Source organism: Hylobates moloch, unplaced genomic scaffold (genome assembly GCF_009828535.3).
Source record: "Hylobates moloch isolate HMO894 unplaced genomic scaffold, HMol_V3 SCAFFOLD_5, whole genome shotgun sequence".
In the NCBI taxonomy this organism is placed as follows: Eukaryota; Metazoa; Chordata; class Mammalia; order Primates; family Hylobatidae; genus Hylobates; species Hylobates moloch.
Window position 1 is genome coordinate 8,170,613 of NW_026652280.1, and position 9,827 is coordinate 8,180,439.

Here is a 9,827-nt window from a genome sequence, read left to right on the forward strand (position 1 = left end):
TATTTTAAAAGTAAGTGTAATGATTAACTTTGCAAGTGAAATATGTCTTTTTAATTATATACTTTTTAAAATCTTCTTTTCTATTTTTATATCATGCTTTAATTCAGATAAAAATTTACCCAATATCATGATCATATAATATGCTTATATCATTGGGTACTTCATGTGGATTTGTATTTTATTTCATTTTATTTTTATAAGGAAAGGATTTAGCTATCTCTAACTTATTTTGCTGTGAGTATAAGTTAGAAAAATCATTATTTTATGTCTCATGATTGTATTTTACTCAAATTGTTCTTTATTATAATTAGATTTGACCTTTCAGAAAAACCTTAGAATAATGCTTACATGTATAAACGTTCCTTATGATTTGTGAATAATTCTGAAAGTCTAAATAGAATTTCAGAAAACATAAATTACTTTGATAATAATTATATTATTTTTAAATTTACATAATAGATAATTTATTTTAGAAAATGTCTAAAACAAAATAGAATCAAAAGTAATCTCATATCAAAGTGCTTTAAATTTATATATTGCCAATGTGTAAATTTTAACTATCATTCAAATGTATACATTTTAAATGCCTGGCAATATTAATGTTAGAGTGAAGCTCAGGCTTGTGACTAAGGTTGCTTTTTATTAGTTGACTTAGTTTTTTATTTAATACCTTTACATTGCTATCATATTAATATTTTAGATTTTTAAAATGTGTACTTATACATTTTCTATATCAGTCATATTTATTTACTTATTTTATCTTCCAACCTATGACAGTTTTCAGTGATTTGTATGTGTGTGTGTTTGTGTGTCTATAATTGGAAAGTTCTGAAGACTACTGATGACTCACTTTATAAAGGGTCCTTTATTTTGAATATTCAATCTTTTCTCATGGTTAGATTGGAATTTTTTTTTTTCTTTTTGAGACAGAGTCTCGCTCTGTCGCCCAGGCTGGAGTGCAGTGGCGCAATCTTGGCTCACTGCAAGGTCCGCCTCCCAGGTTCACGCCATTCTCCTGCCTCAGCCTCTCCGAGTAGCTGGGACTACAGGCGCCCGCCACCACGCCCGGCTAATTTTTTATTTTTATTTTTATTTTTAGTAGAGACAGGGTTTCACCGTGGTCTTGATCTCTTGACCTCGTGATCCGCCTGCCTCGGCCTCCCAAAGTGCTGGGATTACAAGCGTGAGCCACCACGCCCGGCCTAGATTGGAATTTAAGGCATTAATACTATGGATTTGAAGTGCTCCTCTGATTAAATCGTATTACGGGATACCTAATATCATCATGACTTATTATTACTTGGCTATGGCGTCTCTCCCAGGTTTCTCTACTATAAATTTACCGTTTTTTCTTCTTGGTATTTTGCCCTAGTTACTAAGGTTGGCTGAGGAATATCAAAGACATGTGTTAAGGCCATTACATTAATAAATATTTTGGACTTTTTACTTAGAGGCTATATAAATAACCTGTTTCTTCAAGATTCAACCACCAGTTTTAGAAGTCATAGATTTTTACTTGAATCAATTGTCATTGAGGTTTAAAATTGATGATCTATTTTACTCATAAATTCTATAGGCATTATTTAGAATTCACTTTTAAGGAATATGAGTCCTTTCTCCCCCATTTCTTTCTTTCTTTAAGTATTTATTGATATCAGCATGGGCTTGTGAATATCTATTGTATCTTTATGTTTAAGATGCAATATTACTGCAGTTATATTTTGCTCACATTATTCCAGCTTTTAGTCAATGGGAGCACATTCATGTTGCCTCCTGTTTCAATACACCACTTTAAATAGTGAAATATTAAAATTGCTACCAGTAATATCAGGAAGAAGGATATTCACCAACAAAAAAGATAAATATTTTAAAAACATAAAAATAAACAAAGTATTTAGTTCTATTCTCACTGTAATTATCTCAATCTCTCACAGTTCGTTTCTATTATGACAAGAATAGTTTTGAAAAAATAAACAAAATAATTTTCTGGGAATGTATAAGTATTCTATCACAATTACAGCTGGAAACTGAAGATATTTCATTTCATATCCCTAAACATAATAACTTGACATAATATTTTAAAATAGGAACTGGCTGATTTCAAAATCTATACAGGAGAGTAAATATATGTGATTTGCTAATTATATTAAATAGAAGAATTTAAGGGACTATATTAAATAGGTTTGAACTTTACCATAAAAATTTATATAAAAACATATCGTATGAGTTCAGAAAAAGACAAATAGACCAGTAAATAAGAATAAAATATTCTGAAGACAGATCCAAGTGGGAACTTAATATGTCATAAAAATGACATCCAATTTAGAAGGAGGAAATAGTAGTTCATTCAAATAAAAAATAATATTGTAAAAATCACGTATGAAATTAGGGTTCTCCAGCGAAACAGCACACACACACACACACACACACACACACACACACACACACACACACACACACAGAGAGAGAGAGAGAGAGAGAGAGTTCTTATAAGGAATTGGCTCACATGATTATGGAGGTTGAATTGGCTCACATGATTATGGAGGTTGAAAAGTCCCAAGCTCTACAGAGTGAGTTGACAAGCTGAAGACTCAAGAGAGGCAATGGTATAGCCTTAGACCAGGAGGCTGATGGTCTGGTTCCTGTCTGATGTTTGAGTCTGAATCCTCTCTTGCTCAAGGGAGGGTCAGCATTTATGTTCCAGTCAGGCTTTCAACTGACTGGATGAAGCTTGCCTCCGTTAGGGAATGCATTCTGATTTTTCTCAGTCTATCAACTTAAATGTCAATCTTATTCAAAAACACCTTCACAGAAACACCCAGAATAATGTTTGAGCAAATATCTGGGCATCCTGAAGCCCATTCAGGACACATATGACTAATCATCATAACTTACTAATAAATCACTTGTGTTTCAATATTTTAAATATAATAAAAATACAGTGATAAAATATTAGAAGAAAATACAGAACATTTGTTACATTGCTTGTTAATAAGGATAAATTTTTAAAACAAATTGTAAAAGCCAGAAGTCTAAAGGAAACTGTGGAATAACTTAACATAAAAATAAATTATTTCTAGAAAGAAAAAAAATGAACATGTTCTTGGACAACATTGTGAAATATATGCATGTGCTCATTTGTATTTTTAAGATTAATGTTCAATAGACTTTTTAATGTAAAAGTTAACCATAAACACTTTACAGATGTCTGAATTCAATATTTTATTTTTAATATTTTAGAAGCTGACTCCACCAGAGACCCAATTCTTGAACTTTTAATGGACATTTGGAAATCCATTGTGTTTAGTTGGCTTAGATTATGAACTTCAGGAGAACAAGAAGTGTATCAATTATGTTCCAGTTTCTGGGGTGTAGTAAGTATCAATAAATATTTGAATTACTGGATCAATGTTCTCAGGTATAGAAAGTGTTTACTCCCTAGACAAACGTGGCACTTTATTTTCTCATAGTTAATAAATATGCTGTTTATTGTTTGCAACTTATTTTCTGCTGAAACATTCTATTTAATATTGTATAGGTAAATGAAAATGTGTGTAAAATTTGATTGCGTGAATCCCACAAGAATGTGCCTTATGTATTTGAAATAAGTTAAAGGGGAAAAGAAAAACTCATGAATAGGGTTTTTTGTTTTTTTTTTTTACTATTTGTGTGTGTGTGTGTGTGTGTGTGTGTGTGTGTGTGTGTGTGAGCAATTCAAAGGGAATAGATCTGAAACTTACGGGAAGCCATATGCACATCTTTGTTGACTGTAGACAGACCCTTTTCTTTTGCTAGTCATGCATGAGAAGAGCATCAAAAATGATGCTTCTAATATATTATTTTCAAAGACCTGCCAGTTTTATTATTCTACTAACTACTACCAGTTAGTAAAATAATTTATTATGGTGAAAAGCTAAACATAAAATAATACAATTCTGTTTTCTTCAACATCTTAAAAAAATTGCATTTTCATGCTTTACATTTTACCAGCCTAGCTTGAAATTGTATTGTTTAAGGAATCCTGTAAGACTTCCTCATATACCAAATACTATCACCATTAACCTAAGATTGCGTGTTATTTTACTATGAAAAATATTTGAATAATAATTTCTAGCATAAGGAAACTAAACCAAAAATTTACCTTTTATACAACTCCTAATGCAAAACTTATTCAGAAGAGAAGGTTCACTTTATTTTAGTTTTGTAATGAGGCTACAAATAAAGGGAACTCATCTCCTGTGATGTGTGTGTGTGTGTGTGTGTGTGTGTGTAGGTGTTTGTGATACCAGTTTCCCTATGTCTACAATTTCCCTGTTCACTTCAAGTTTATTTCATCTATACAATACTTAGATGAGGATAGAAATATGATACTATGTGAAGGAAAGGACCTTTAATAAAATATAATCTTAATTTTAAATTTCAAGAATATCATTTGTTTCAAAATATTGCAGAGAAAACAGGAAGGTGTGATGGAATCCTCGGGGTGTCATTTTGCCAGCCAGAAGCCTCTGTGGCTGGCAGTGCCTTTGCCAGAGTTTTGCTCAGACAAGCTGGGCTTGTTCTGCCCACTTGGCCTGACAATCTGCTCTCAGCTTGTGCTACCAGGCTGGATCCCACCGCTGCCAAGGGTGAGCCTGGCAAGGAGCAGCGAGGGCTGCGTGAGTGAGGGAGCACGGGGTTTGGTGGTTGTTCACAGCCAGGCACACCAGCTGCAGTGGGGTAGGCAGCTCCAGGTGACAGGATAGGCACCAGCTGCTTGTGAGGCTGCCACTGAACCAGGCCTACTGCAAGCGGCTTCCACTGGACACCTGGGAATGCGGTGGTACCTGGAAGCTTAGAGACTCCAGGAACTGCAGAACCCCCAAGAGGGTGTCATAGCCCTGGCCTGGGGAGCTCCTAGGTCTGGGATCCCTGAAAGGCTGCACCTCTTCTCTCCCTCTCTCTTGTCCTTGCTTGCAAGAGGTGAGTGGTGGGTGGGTGGGGTGGAGGGCATGTTTCAGCAGTTTGTGTTACAGCTTTTTCAGGCCCACCATTCAGCAGGTCCCCAGTTCTTAGGAAGAATGAAATATGCAGACAACTGGAGGGTAAATGAGGCAAAGAGGTGCTTTATTGAGCAATAGTACAGCTCTCAGGAGACCCGAAGTGGATACCTCCTATCCACAGGGAGGTCATCCCATTGTCTCTGTAGCCCTCAGCGGGAAGCAGACCTGGAGTGGGTAGCTCCTATCCACAGGCAGGTCTTCTCATCCATCATCTGCCTGAGTCTAGCTGAGTCCAGGGTTTTTATGAGCTTCAGAGGAGAGGAAGTGTGTGCTGATTGGTCCATGGATGCCCACAGGTGGGCCCAGAAACAGCACCATAAGTTCTCATTCTGGTCTGCAGAACTGGCAGTCCAGCCCTCATGCTTCAGGCCCTCCCTGGCTTGAAGGTGGGGCATCACTGGGGACCTGCCTTTTTCTGCCCAGGAGCCCATCTGCTTCCTATCACCATCTCTATGTCATCTGTGGAGCCCAGGCTATTTGTGTGGAGGGCTGCCTGCAGGCCTGAGCCGAGGTGCCCTCAACCTCCCCTTGGCCCCTCTCCTGTGCTTGTCAGTGCCCAAAGCCCAGAGGGGACTGAGGCGGCAGGGGACTGGCTTGTCAGAGCCTCCCTGAGCATGTGCACACCCAGCTGGGTCATGACAGCACCCAGGCTCAGCCTCAAATTTGCTCTGAAATCAGAGCGGGTACTGGGAGCAGGGAGAGTCCAGGCAGCAGAATGAGGGACTCTCAAGCCTGCTGGGGCAGGAGGATTCCTGGGCCCCTGAGAACACAGGAATGCCCATGTCTGCAGCTGGGGTTGGGAGGCTGCAGCTGTGCCTGGAAAGGTGGGGCTCTCACTCCTCCAACTTGCAAGTGGGCAGGGCTCCTGCCTATTCCCTCCTCCAGCTGGCTGGAGCATGCGGCCGCTGTTGTGCCTCCCCCAGCGAAGCCAGCCTCTTTGGCAGCGGCTGCTCCCGACAGGCTGTGGCTGCCATCAAAGGGAGCTACAGATTGGAGGTGTGGATGAGACAACTGAGTGTTTTGATTTTCTGGTTGTCTTCATGGGTGGGATGCCACCCTGACTGCTGAGTGCTGAGTGCTAGAAACCGTTAGCCAAATACAGAAGCAAAGAACGGACAGAAGGCTTCGCTTTGAGCAATGAAGTTATGTAGGAAATTAACAATACCTCTTGCAAACTGTGTTCAAAATTTTTAAAGAGATTGACTGGTATACAGTCAATGTATAAGGTCACAGTATTTGCAGTGGAAGAGAATGGGGCTGGAAGTCAGGCCACCTGAAGACAGTCTTTGTAAATTTGAATGAATTATTTAAACTTCTGTGGTGTGTCTCAACTTCTCATCTGGTAAAAGAAAATTTTCACATATGGCTTGGATATATCAAATTATATATTTACTAATTTTTATTTAAACATTTTTGTAGGATTTTATTTATAATATTATGTATGCGTATACTTCTGCTTATATATAGAATTATAATTGACGTGATTTCTTATTCTGAGGAAAAGCTTGCCCGTAGAAGAAAAATTAAAATAAAGGAATTTGTAACAGAACTGGGGTAGGTGTTGTTGGAATGGATTTTTAACTGATTTGTCAATACCTTAGAACAGTTTGCACTCATCTTTTTATTACAGCACACACGTAACAAAGATACAAAATATCAGTTTTCAAAGATGTGCGTAACACCTTGTTCCCTTTTGCTTCTAAAATATCAACATCATTCAACATGAGCACTTTGTCAGTGTATTACCACTGTTGCTTCATTGCACAATCACAAAGTCAAAAATGGGTACAGGTTCAATCAAAGATTTTAAAGTAGATATCCAGAAAAGTGTTTATGTATTTGCAAACATTGTTTCTTCTCTTTTTGTTAACTTTGCTTCCTTCCCTTCTGTTATGTCTTTCTCACGTTCTTCTCAGCTCTTCTAGTGAATCCACAAGCAAAAGGGAAGAGGTATGTGGAGTGTAAAATAAGATCTCTCTGGAGTTATTCCAGAAAAAAATCATATAAAGTTGTCATCAAATTTAGCTCTCTGACTCATTTAACATTGTTAGGGGTATATTTTATAAAAAGAAATAACTCAATTTATCTGTACTGTCTTGAATAAATTACCTTCTTAGAAAATCCCTTTCTTTATTTTTTTCTTTGTTTAATTACTCCCAGGAAGATATATCTTATTAAGACATTTGTTTGGAATTTGGATTTTGTTTTTATTTACTACCCAGCATTTAACTGAAATTTAATTGTTGGTTTTGATATGTATGTGTTTGTTATTTTTCTGTGTATATTTTTCTAGGGGAGTGTGAAGGCAGAGAAAATAAAGCACAGCCTATGAAATTACAGCTTTCAGTTTTGCCAGAATGATGCTCTATTAATGCTCAGGGCCTCTTAACTTCTCACTTAAAACCCGATGGGGAAAAATCACCAACTAATAGGTTTCTGTTATATTAATTACAGTATATCATGGGCATTTACCAAAACAAGCATTTTTACTCCCAGAAAACGGCATCTTAAACAGTCCAGTTTTCTTGAAAACTTAATAATTCTTCATAACGGATGCCCTTTTTTTATTTCTTTTTATTACTTAACCACATTTCTATATTATCTTGTTTCTATGTTCCCTTTTCATCCCTTATTTATTGCATCATGATGCTAAATTAGATGAAGACTTGATGAAACAGTTTCTATTGTCTTTTAATATCAGGGCTTATGTTTTGTTCTGGAATCACTCTTAGCCTTGCGTGTTTTATATTAGCTGTGTAACTCCCCAACCTCGCAAGGAAACCAAGGCTTCTTTCACATTTCAACACAATAACCTGCGGTCCCTTCTGGTCCAGGATTCCAGGCATCTGTGTGTCCCTTTCCTCAAGATGGAGTGGTGTCTGGTCTCCACATTTGTCTCAGTTGGAAGTCACATTCAAATATTTTTTATTTATAGCTGCTGTTGGAACTTCCAAACTCTGTGTCCTCAATAGCCTCCATGCCTAGTTTTATAATCCTTTCTCTCCTAAAACTTTTTCTCTCAATTTTGAATTTCCTAGAACTTCAATCGCAAGAGGAATCCCTCACTCCCATCTGTATTCCAGGAGCACTGTCCCCACATCTGCTTCCTCTGATGCTCCCTTTCCATCCCAGTCTTCTTTAACGTAGACACTGCTGAATTTTGAAAACCTTGAACTGCTCCCTAAATGCTTTCCTTTTCTTCTCTACCACATGTAGGGAAACACTGTCATCTTTGCTTTCTTTGGTTTCTCATATACCCTTCCAAATGCAGCTCAGTGAAACTCCTCAGCAAACTATATGGGATCCGTATTTCTGATTCTGACAAACTATTTTTTCCAAATAAATGCTGCCCTTATTAAGAATATTTTGAATTTTTTTATATTTTAATATTTTATTAAATATTTATATGTATTTAATTTTCTTAACCTATGTATGTAATCTTACCTACTGCTATGTCACAGCATCCCAGCTTTCTTGTACATGCCTCTGTTGTTTTCCATGCAATTCTCCAATTCCCTGACACCATTTGGTTGTCTTACAATTCAGTTAAAGTCTGACACTTAACTCCCTGGAGATAGTACAGATCCCCCAAATTAACAGCTCAGTCACACAAAACTGATCCACTTCAGACACTAACCACAAATGTGTGCCCAGGCTAAGTAATCTGCTGAGTACAAATTCAAAGGTTCTCACGACCTTCTCTCAGGTTTGGTAATTTGCTATAATGACTCACAGATCACAGGAAAATGCTATCCTTACTGTTACAGGTCATTGTAAAAGATCAAAGTACAGCTAGATGAAGAGGTACATAGGGCAAGGTGTGTGGACAGGTCATTCAACCTCCATGGATTTGGGGTGTGCCACCTTCCTAGCACTTAGATGTATTTGCCAACTTGGAAGGCTTCTTTGCCTCATTGTTTCAGAGTTTTTATTGAAATTTTATTTAGCAGGCATAATTAATTAAATCTTTAGCCAATCTAGTCTTGTGCCAACCACCAAATGTCAGCCAAAGGTGGCCAATTCTTCAAATCGTGTTCAAATATGGCAAACACAGCTGTAACCAACACAGCTGTTTCTGTTCCTCACTTGTTTTATGTACCTCACTTTCCTTTCTCTGTCCATAAATCTCTGACCACTAAGCAGGCTGAAATTTCCCTGAACCTATTCGGGTTTGGGGCTGCCCATTTTACACATCGTTTTTTGATCAATTAAACTCTGTTAAATTTAATTTGTTTACTGTTTTTCTTTTCACAGAGGCTTATTCCGTATACTTACTAGAATATGTGAGTTTTACAAATTGGAGTGACAGGCATTGATATTGACACATCAGGAGAAGTGGCCCTGGAGCTCTCCCCATGAAAAGATTAAATTTTTAAGAAGATGCTGCTCACCTCAAACTTATCAATAAAGTCGACTATAGTTTCAAATTGGTAAATCATTGTATAGAAAAACAACAAAAATATGAAATAAAATTAATATGTATTCTAATGCTTTTCAGCTTGAATAAAATTGCAGTCAATAATTTGGTGCCAGAAATTATGTCGTCATTGTAAAAAACACTTGTGGAGAAGAATACTGTAAAAAGACACATTTTCACTGAACTCCAAATATCAAAATGTGTCTATTCATTTCCTGTTCTTACGCCTAACTGGTTTACCTCTGCAAGTAGGCTGACTTATGAAGGTAAGTCATGAACAGTAGCACTTTTCTAAATGGCAATCATTATTCTCTTTGATATGGTTGTCCATATACTAGCTGATCTTTTTCAGGTATTCCCTTCCTTCC

The 9,827-nt window shown here is 37.1% G+C and overlaps 1 long non-coding RNA gene across 1 annotated transcript; it reads left to right on the plus strand.

The window, feature by feature from the left end:
* The first annotated feature begins 3,240 nt into the window (after positions 1–3,240).
* On the plus strand, positions 3,241–9,513 carry LOC116468048 (uncharacterized). Its single transcript, XR_004247970.2, has 4 exons — positions 3,241–3,374; positions 6,959–6,992; positions 7,336–7,474; positions 9,297–9,513. It is a non-coding gene; the product is annotated as an uncharacterized LOC116468048 (long non-coding RNA).
* The last annotated feature ends 314 nt before the right edge of the window (positions 9,514–9,827 follow it).